The sequence below is a fragment of the Dermacentor albipictus genome, chromosome 1 (genome assembly GCF_038994185.2).
Source record: "Dermacentor albipictus isolate Rhodes 1998 colony chromosome 1, USDA_Dalb.pri_finalv2, whole genome shotgun sequence".
NCBI lineage: Eukaryota > Metazoa > Arthropoda > Arachnida > Ixodida > Ixodidae > Dermacentor > Dermacentor albipictus.
In genome coordinates, this window is record NC_091821.1 from 521,552,737 (window position 1) to 521,563,720 (window position 10,984).

Sequence of the window (10,984 nt, forward strand, 5' to 3'; positions counted from 1 at the left end):
TGGACAGTGGCTGCCTAGAAAAACAAGCAAACCAGATGACCACTCAGCAGTACAGCTGTATTTTTATTGTTGGCATTATAACCAATCGTGTTCATGTACCAAGATCTGACAAATAATACAACTTGCCTTGAGAACTAGAAGCAGGCCACCATGGCAGTTCTGCAAAAAAATGTAGAGGAAACATTTTCCATATTCATAGTAGCATTCTAAATACTAATAGACAGGTCATGTTAAATATTACCTAGGTGACTAGACTGCGTGGCGAATTCTGCATGTCCAGTTCCTGAACAAGCAAGCACAATTCCAAAAATACAATGGCATCAGTTAGTGCACATATATAAAGTAGCAAGGAATCCATGAATATTGCAAGATTCAGAAAAATAACGAATGAAATGTTATGAATGAAATGCTACAAGCTGAAAATCCCAGGAAACTTACCAGGATATGTCTGTGCGGCTGGTACTTGTACTCCTAGACAACTTTCTGCAAGAAAGCAAAGCAAAATTGTTTTTTTATAATAACTGGCCGTAATGACATTTTGTATGCATATATGAGCTCAAAAAGTGTACGCCCCACAATTCACCTTGTGAATGTTGTGCGATCCATCGTGGAGAGTCAGCAGAAAAAGCAGAGTAATGTGAAATTGTGCATCATTCAACTGCTACTCACATAGGTTTCAATTTTCAAATTAAATTTACCTAAATGCAACTCTGGGAATGGTATTCCTGGAGGGATTCCTGTGAAAAACCCACAGAATCCTCAAAACATTATCTGTTTAATTACTAGCTCTATGCAGCGGTAATCATGCATGTGTGGAATTGAGTTTTGTTCTCCATAACAAACCTTGGGAGCTTGGTGCCATACAAAGTGGTGAGTCTGCAGAAAGTTAAAATTTACAAGTATGGTAGTGTAAAAAAAAGCAGTCACAAGCAAAAAGCAGTAAAACAGCAGTGACAGATGAATTTCACCTGAACGAGACTGTGCATATAATGCTCTCCGCCAGCCTCCTATAAAAAGAAGCGCGATATCGAAGAACGCGTCTCTCCTTGATCACACTTGTTGAGTTATGGAACACAGTCAATAGCAAAACGCACCTTGGGCACTGGAGATGCACCACTGTAATGGGCCTTGAGCAAATACAGTGGAAAAAATTAGGAAAATGATATGGATATATGCCAAAACATTACTTAGCAAGCCGACTGCCGAGGGTGCCAGCAAGGAAACTTACTTTCACGACGTGGCTGCAGAAATGGTGCCCTAGGCTGGTGTGCTAAAAGGAAACGAGCAATTTCACACAAGAATATGCAGCTCTACTAGGCACTTGCTCTATAACTATGCATGCATGTAGTAATTGGGAGCTGGCAACTCCCAGTGCAAAAAAGCAGACAATATATTAAAATATGACATCACCTGGTTTTCTACTGTTATGAATGAAACTTACCTGACTGAAATGACTGCACAGCACATTGAGCTTGCTGGCTGCCTGTCACAAAAAAGAAAGCACAATGACTCAGTACTACAACTCTAAACAAGCTCTACTCGTCAAATGGTCCTAGTATATTCATGCATGACCAAATCAGTATCTCATGACATGCACTATATATTTACTAAACCAAGTGCAATGAGTAAGCAACAAAGGTAATATGAAATCAAATTATGTTACTGCACTGTTGGCTGCGTGTAAGAAGACGACTAGCAACAATATTTACCTGGGGCTTGTGATTCGCTTAAGCTGTCATTTTCACTCTCTGTAAAGGACAAGTACATTTTCACTAAATGTTTGGATACAGCAGCCTTGCTTAGCCACATTAGTTTCAGCACTGTTCATACATACATAAAACGCAACAACGCATGTCCACTACAAACCTCTTTGTTCTTCCGAGGCTAGAAAAGGGAAAAAAATTAAATGAGCACATGCAGCAATGGCACATAGCTGCTTACTAGAAGAGAAAATCTTACCTAGATGAGCTGTCTGCACAGATAAGTCTACCTGCTGGGTTTCTGCAAAACAGAAATTTAATAAGTACCCAGGAGCAAAATTCAGCGGTGCTATAGTGCTTACGTAAAGACAAAAGTCTTACTTTTAGAAGCTGTTTCAGTAAGCCTTTGTCTGGAAGCTGCAATCCAATGCAAAATTTAATGCAGTGATACATATTCAAGGAATAGCAGGAATTCAGCTTGCTGCTTATGGTGTAGTGCCTCAGTAAGTATGAATACCAGATTAAAGCTTACATTTGTTTATCCCTCCCCAAGGTTTAGCTCACATTTTATCACTTGCAATGCAAGCTGGTTCTATATACTGCTGACAAAAAGTAGCCATCACTTACTTGTTCTGCCATCATTACTGACGCTTGAAGTGCTGCAACATGTGCACGGATTAGCATATTTTGAAAGAGTGCCTGAAAACAGCTACTACCTGTGAGAGAAGGGTGGTTCCGGAAGGTTGAAATTGTCTTCCTCATCCGAATCATCCGACGAGCTCAAAATGCGTGTGTATTTGCGCCGCTTACCACGTCCTTTTTCTGTAAAAGTGAATTGTATAAGGATACTGAAAATGGAATTAGGAGAAGCCCTTACCTTGATCTGTTGTGTCGACATTGTCCGAATTTTCTGCTTGTTGCAACTTTTGCCGAGCTTCATCGTATGTTGCTGAAAAAGAAATCGCATAGTATATTTACTTATCTGTGTTATTCATGCTGAACAGCTTCTTTTCTGTATGCTTCCCCCAGCTCCCTTACAGGCTGCCAATGGCTTTAAGAGTAACAGCAATCTCAAAATGATAAAACCAATTTGCAAAAAACTGTTTCATACCTGTAGTATTGATCACCTTCACCTTGAAGTTAGGCGTTGTAGAAGGATTGAGATGGGCACGTCGTTTCACAGCTTTTGTCAATTCATGGGTGCCTAGCACAGTCGGCCACAAACACATCTTTTTATTCTTCAACAACCAGTTGGTTGGGACAACAGCAACACTGTTGTCATCAACAAATCTCAAGACAGCATACATAACCTATTATTGTGAACATGGAGAACAAAAAGAGAGGAGAAAACTTCTGACAGGTGTACAGGTCAACCCAATAGGCACAGCTTTGGTCCAGGACACCACAGATGTAAAAAACAAAGGCATAAAAAAGCAATCCCCAAAAAGGTAAAAATATTGAGATGTGCTGCGTTTAAGCATTAAACTTTACACAAGATTTATTTGAGGAAGAATTATGTAGTAGAGGCATAATCTAGTGTTCAGTGATAGTCAGTATTATTGCATGGTGTGCATTATTTACAGGTTTACATGCAAGCATTCAAGTTTACCACATCACATAAGGCACCCGCCATGGTTGCTCAGTGGCTATGGTGTTGGGCTGCTGAGCACGAGGTCGCGGGATCGAATCCCGGCCATGGCGGCCGCATTTCGATGGGGGCGAAATGCGAAAACACCCGTGTGCCTAGGTTTAGGTGCACGTTAAAGAACCCCAGGTGGTCAAAATTTCCGGAGTCCTCCACTACAGCGTGCGTCATAATCAGAAAGTGGTTTTGGCATGTAAAACCCCAAATAAAAAAAACATCACATAAGGCCCAAATACACAGTATTTTATACACACTATCCTTGTACGAGTAGTTTATCATTCTTCTTTTCAATATATGTATTGGGAACAAATGTTTGCAGACCAATGGCTTGTCACTTTGCAGAGTCAGCCAGTGGCCAAGTCATCTGGCATGCTGCATGGCCACTTGGGACATTCACTTAGGCTGTCAGACATGGTGATTTTACGAGTGGTAATGTGCAGGCCATTAATTTGTCAGGTGCAGTGTAACAAGTGTTGTTGTAGCTATGCTTAAGTTTCTGTATGCTGATAAGTACTGCCATTGCCACTATGAGGAGATGTCATGTGCAATTTAGCTACTGAGAGTGGCAGTTGGACAGTTGGCTGCAGCTGTAAACAGAGCCAAATCTGCCAGTTCGAAATTAATGTCCCAAGTGCGACCTAGAAGCCAGATGGCTTAGTTGTAAGGTGGCTCAGCAAAGCTATTCAGCTTCACGAGGTCTATAGTGAAATAAAGATATCTGCAATTAACAAGCATGAACTATTCCACAGCTTCAGATTCTATATGTGCAGGGGGGGCAATACAGTTGAGTGGATTAGGGGCAACAGTGCATATTCGGAGGGGGAACCTGCAAGAGGCAGCAGTACACACTTGGACGTAACATCACAAAGCATCCTTGATGAAAGAGGGCTGTCAACCTTTTTCACGATGACTATTCCAAGATGAGATGATGGACAAGGTGTAGTGTAAAGGTCACCAGAACATTAAAGGGCTTTCCCAATTAGCACTTTATTTCCCTGACTATCATGTGCAAAGTTTGATATCATGACAACAGTGGAATCTGCCATGGTACAGACATTGTTGCCTTCAGAAGTCCTTAAGATAAATTGTGGAAAGCTTGCTATCTGGTACTGAGGCCCAATGCAACGCTCTGCAAGTGGACCACTGCTGTGAATCTGCGAACATTCTACTCCTTGCAAAGAAGGTTGTTTGATGACAAACTAAGTACCTGAGGACTGTCGTTCTGCTATTCGGTTAACCAGCTGCTCTAGTGGTTTCTTTGAGTGCCTTACCAACTTCTTGAGGTGATGCATGAAATTTTCTGCTGGAAATGCACTGAAGCTGTCAAGAGGCCCGTATCTCAAGACATCATCAGCCAGATGAACCAATGAATGAACATTATAGGAAAGACTGTGCTTTCCATAAATGGTTTGGAATGATGAAACAAAACAAATAAGGAGCTCCTTTGCATAGCTGCAGTACTCGCGACAGTGAGAAGGGCTCGAAAGTATGGTGATTGCTGTGTGAAGAATGAGAAAGTGACTGTACAGATTTTTCGACAAAATGCCTCTCAGAACACACGGACCTAAATACAAAAGGAAGCAGCGAAGCTCAGTTGCTTTCCAACGATCAATCTCTCTGAGAGATCGTGGCTTCCTGGCAAACTCCTCACAATGTGTCCGTGCTAGCGCCAACAGCCATTTTGACATCCTTTCAATAGATGTTCAAGGCAAACGATGTGGCAATGGGCCTCTCAACCAAAGAAGTATCAACTTTTTAGTGACCCCGATACATACTAGGTGCATGTAGTCTAAGGGAAACTGTGAAACAAGGCCAATTGGTAGTGCTGAAAGTGGCGTTTCAGAAACATGGTGTTCTTCCTGCACTCTTTGATCAAAGTCGGCATCTGTTCGCAATGGCGCCTGCATTTCTAGAAAAACAACTCTTCCTTCGGCATATTCACCCTTTTGTTTGCACTTTCCACAGCCATAGAAGCCAGAATGTAACTTTGTGCCTAAAATAAATGCACGTGCAGATGCATCACAAATGAAACCTTTCACACTAATGGTAACTGGCTTGCCGTGAACCTGCAGTCCATTATCAAGAAAATGAAGCAAATCTTTGACTAGAGGGCCAAGTAAGTCAGTCAGAGAAGACGGTTTCTGATTTCCATGATAGCATCCAACCAAAAACACACCACTTCCTGGAATGTCAGATGTGCTGGCTAGAATTGGCCAAAACTGGCTTAGTGAGCTTTTACTGAGTGGAAGCCCATCAATATAAAAAAAACAGTGCAATGCTTTGCGACACTAGTGATAAATTCGTACTGTTCGCTAACATTGAATTAATGCTGTCTGCAATGCCAAAATGACAGTACGAGCCATTAGCACAGTCCTCAATCAAAGCCACTCGTGGAGTTCGAATTCAGCAGCGTCCGTGCGTCAGATGGCAAGTCCGAAAGACAGGGGTGTGTTTTCAATACTCTGAGTAGTGCGGACACCGCCGTACGCGTAACATTCTGCTCACACGCCGAATTTCTCAAGTGGCGAGCCATCTCTGTCGAACCACTCTGTTCGGACGGACGAAACGCTGCCGCGCACTCAATTCACTCACTCGTATCACTTGGCAGCGATGTAGTAGAGCTTGAACTGTCCTGTTCGTCACGAAAAAACACAGCACTCGCTTCTTTGTCTCGCGCACCAATAGGTCCTGACCCAGTCCTCTCATGCCAGTCTCGCGACACTTCACTTGTAGAGCCGGAACTGTGCTCCGAGAAACCATCGTTTGACGCGACACTAACAGATGGAAAAGAAGCTGAATCCACTGTATGCACTTTGTCCGTATCGTCAGTTGAACGTGACTCTCGTTCGACACTTCCTGGCACGTGAAGATCGCAAACCAAGGGCTCGACTACAGCACTAAGTCGACGATATTTTTGTTGTCGAGATAAAGCCTCAAATGGCTTTTTCTTTCTTTCCATTGCCGTAGCTAGAATTTCTGGAATAATTCAACGAAATTATGTGAAATTTCAGCTTTGCCTCCTAAATCACAAGAAAACGTTCTACTACATAGGTGCATGCAAATGCATAAACGAGTCCTTCACACCAGCACGTACGGGTGCGCCAAAACAAAAGTTGCGTGCAAGTTGAAGAAAGTAAACGTATACGTACCGTAAGAACTGCACCGCTTCTGCTGGCGCTGGTCAAGGCTTGAACGTGAGCAAAAGAACTATGAGCGGTGCACAAGCTAAAATATAAACCTGATAGAACTTGGCAGGGGAACCATGAGCACCGGTGAGCGAAAGCTAAAGAATGAGCACGCGCCGAAATCAAAACTTTACTGAGAAACGTAGTCCTGAGCAAGGGAAAGATTGGCACTATCCACTGCTATCCACATGAAGTCATAGAGGGAGCGCGGCTCAATGACAATTATCTAAAGCCCAAAAGTGCTTAAATTTCCTCTAAAAGTAGCGAAAGGCTTTAATCTCGCTGCCGTACCGGCCACGCTACGTGATTGGTGATGTTGATGTTATGCGGCTATCTACCTTTGAATCGGGCGGCTAGTGTTCCTGTATATGCTCCCTGCGGGAGCATATACAGGAACACTACGGGCGGCAACTTCAGCGCGCCCCCTGGTGCTATACAAGAGCAGATCGCATTTCGCCGTTCTCAAACGGAGTGCACGTTTGCGAACGCGCGCGGCAGATCTGCCGTTGACGATAGCCGATATCGCAATTGTGGATTCTTCACCGCTTGTTCACGCTAGGAGAAAGGAAGGCCTATGCTCTATCTGATAGGGACGCTAAACAGGCGCACACATTAGCGCCCGGCCGTTTTTTTTTCTCTACACTGATTGTCGTTCGATCGCAGCTTATCTTCGATCGTGCTACGCGCCTGGTGGAGTGAACGATGGTGGTCACTCGGAAAACACCTAGGTGTGGCGATCGAGGGATAAGATCGAAATGACATCAAAGAACCCTGCAGGCTTTTTGTGGTTGTTCACCCAAAGGGGGAAATTTAAGCATCGAAAGGCTATGACGCGACGTTAACTAACTGATTGGCTTGTTAAGTGTCACGGAATGAAACGCTGCGCGTCGGGCACGTGCATTTTAAATCTTTTTCACGCGCACACCTAAGCGTATCGCGCCTTGCCTGAACAAACATCTAAAAAGTTCTTGAGTTAGACGCTCTGAAGATGTTCACCAAAATATACTTCGTTGACGTCAGGCGTGGGCTGATACCACAGCTGAGATACAATAGTCTGTTTGATTCACTCTACTTGCCGCTACATAATGTTTCGAAGAACGTCTGTTTAACGTCTTCGTATAGACCAAGATGTCTATAGCTGTTTGTAGCCGTTCCGAGAAATTGTCAAGACGTTTTGTGTTTCGTGGGTAGTGCGAGAGAGAGAGGTGATGGGGGAGTGGTAGTGGCCAGTGGAGAATCCTTTCCTGAAATAAATTTCTGGCTACGTCAGTGAATGTCTGCAATGCCTTGTAATAGCAATAGGTCTTGGATGGAAACACTATAGATGATACCAGTGAACCTATTGAGCCTATTCCTGTTTAGTGAGGTGACGGATGTTTTCCCAAAGAATTATAGAAACTGTACAATGGAATATTTTTTACCACCTGTAATAACCATGCTGTAAGAAAATAGAAAGGCTGAGCTTAAATGTTGTAGGCAATCTCTTAAGAGGCTCGAGGATAGGAAAAGATGACTAACTCCCGTAAACTCCAATCAACACTCCACCTGGATTCAAATGCACAGCAGCCCCGCTCCTTGACAGAGGCGGTTGCTTAGCTTTAATTAAACGTCATGTCAATTACTGTGAAACACAGCGTCGTCTTCAGTCGAGGGTGGCACTGCACTCAGCTCAGTGGAATGAAGCTTCCAGTCCTTGATGGTTTCAGAATACTGGGTAAGTGACCTCACATTTTACTCTCTTCGTCGTGAAGTCTAGGAAGCCTCGGTTTGAACAAGTAATGCTTTAAGCGCTCTCTCATGCATATGTTTGCTTTAAGGCAGAGTCAGCTTACTGCTTCTGCCACATGCAAATGACACAAAAATATCTCAGTAAAATGATTGTGATTTAAGTGGTACACACTCTCTGCAAGGTGATTAAATGTTTGTAATGAAAGAAGCCCTACTCATGTGCTGGTCAGCATCTGCAGCAATATGTTCACCAAGATATTTTTTTTGTCTCAATATATTCAATATTGTTGCAAATTTAAGAGGTTTTGCAGCTAACATGTAGCTGTTTACTTGTGTCTCGAGAACATACAGCTTTAGGTGCGAGGGGCGCTATATTGCATGATACAAAGGAACATTTTTAGACTGCTTGTTTTATTTATGTGTGAAAAACAATTGTGAAGGTTTTAATAGCAAAGTAATACAGTAGGTGTTGGCAACGCGAACAAGCCATGCAAAGTGTATGCATTAGAAATGAACTATCCAGATGAGGACCCCCCACCCCACTGATATATGTCAATGCTATAATATCAAATGCTGTGACACTTAACACATATGGTGACTAAAAGAAACGATAACTAAAGCAAGAGCAGCATTAATAAAACAACAATATCATCTGGAAAATTTATATAATTTTTCTCAAAACTTTTATCTTCGCATAAACTCTGGCCTCACACACTGTGGGCACCTGTGCCAACAACCTTCACATTTCACTAGTGCTAATTTTAGCTTCCCTCTAGCTTCTAGCTCAACTGCAATGTTTTGAACGTCAGGGCATGTGCAAGTAAAAATTAGTTTCTGATGGCCATGTGGATCTGTTTCTCTGCCTGAATAATAGGGAGAGGAGGGCCATATATTCGCCTTGAGAACTATTAAGCAGAAGAAGCATGGTGGATGAGGAGCAGTGGTCGGGATAAAACATTTCAGGAGTTCAATGTAGTAAGGATACAGGAGTAATATGATTAACTTCGCAAGAATACGAGGCCATTATAACAGGGAAACAGACTGGCCCACCACAATGAATTTTCAAATATTGTAACTGATCTAGAACACCTTGCACGGCTGCTGTAATGAGAAAGAAAGAAATATGTAGCATTGTCTTAAAAAGACAGCTTTTTTGTTTGTTTACTCTGCTATGCCACTGTACACATTATTACTATTACATTTTTTTTTCTTTTGGAACAGAAGTCACCATATGCCTGGAGGTTTTCGATCACCTTCTTGGTGTGCTCCCGATATATGAACAGTTCGAAAACATTAACATTGTTGCTTGGTTTATTGCCCAAGTAGACCGACCCGTAACGATTGACCAAGGAAGGAGGCGTGTGAATATGCACACCCTGTATCCAATCAACCCCTATATCAATCAGTTTTGTACAATTAGACCTCCATATATTGAACTTTAATGTAACAAACCGTTTTACTTTGCAGAACTTATTTGGTGTGCATATAGAAATCTTCAATTTATTGAATTCTGTTTATCTGAAATTTCAATTTACTGAAATCATAAGTTCTTCTAAAATTTAAATGAGGATATGTGTTGCACTTGAACTGTAAATTCTATGGACGTACAAGCACTTTTCGGAAGTAAAGCTTCACGATTTCCTTCCCAAGTTTATTCGACTTAAGTACAAAATTCTGCAGAAAAGTTATAAAACGACCACAGGTGACAAGCAGCTGAATGCGAGGCATCTGGTACAGACTGACGGGGACAAATCACAATAGCACACATTCAGGCGAGTATGTAAACAGGCGAACTAAGCAGGGAACAAAAACAAGACAGCACTGCTTTCATAGGTCCCGAATGATCAGTTTAGTCAGAGTTGGTGCTAGCACGCATCCGCAGATAAAACGGGCTCCCACCGTGCATTGCCGAATACTTCGAGAGCTGACGCCTACAGGACCACCGGGGGAGGTTATACCCAGGTAGCACACAAAGTCTTGAAAACGTCGTATAAAGGGATTCAACGTCTGAAACGGATTTTTGACCAAAATCGACGCATCAAAGACGTTCCAAACAAGATAGCCCAAAAACGAGGGGTGAATACGTTTTGATAACATTGGAAGCCAGGCAGCTCAAAAACGAGGGGTGAATACGTTTTGAAAACGACTCAAGGCGCCACGCCACGGCGCGTCAGCCTCTTTAGCGGCTTCTACAATATTCAACAACCCATCAACGCGATCCAACCTTGTGCAAGGTGGCGATACCGTCGTCAAATCATGTGACCAAGGTGGCCACGTGATTCGTGATGCCGGGCAGCCAGGCGAGCCGGGCATAGTCGCGTCATCATGGCGTCGTCGCGTCACCGCACTCGCATTGCGCTGTGGTTTGTTTGCGGCTGTTCTGAATGTGCTGCCGCTGCCCTTTGCTATGTAAGTGTTGCAGTGTTTTGCTGTCAAGAAAACGATATTCTGTGATCAGTTTGGGTTGTGCGATATGTTTGTGTGGTTTTAATTTGGAAATCAGTAGTGTTTTCAATTGTTATGTGACCAAGGCGGCCATGTTATTCGTGAAGCCGGGCATAGTTGCGTTATCGCACTCGCATTGCGCTGTGGTATGATAGCGGCTGTTCTGAATGTGCTGCCGCTGCCCTTTGTCATGTAAGTGTTGCAGGGTTTTGCCGTCAAGAAAACGACGATCTGTGATTAGTTTGGGTTGTGCGATCTGTTTGTGTAGTTTAATTTGGAAA

General features: G+C 43.0%; 1 long non-coding RNA gene across 1 annotated transcript; it reads right to left on the bottom strand.

Annotated features, from left to right (window-relative positions):
* Positions 1-1,113: 1,113 nt before the first annotated feature.
* LOC135908152 (uncharacterized) lies at positions 1,114-1,750 on the bottom strand. The gene is made up of 4 exons (XR_010566229.1): positions 1,710-1,750; positions 1,442-1,483; positions 1,229-1,270; positions 1,114-1,127 (listed from the first exon to the last, which is right to left on the bottom strand). It is a non-coding gene; the product is annotated as an uncharacterized lncRNA (long non-coding RNA).
* Between the last annotated feature and the right edge of the window lie 9,234 nt (positions 1,751-10,984).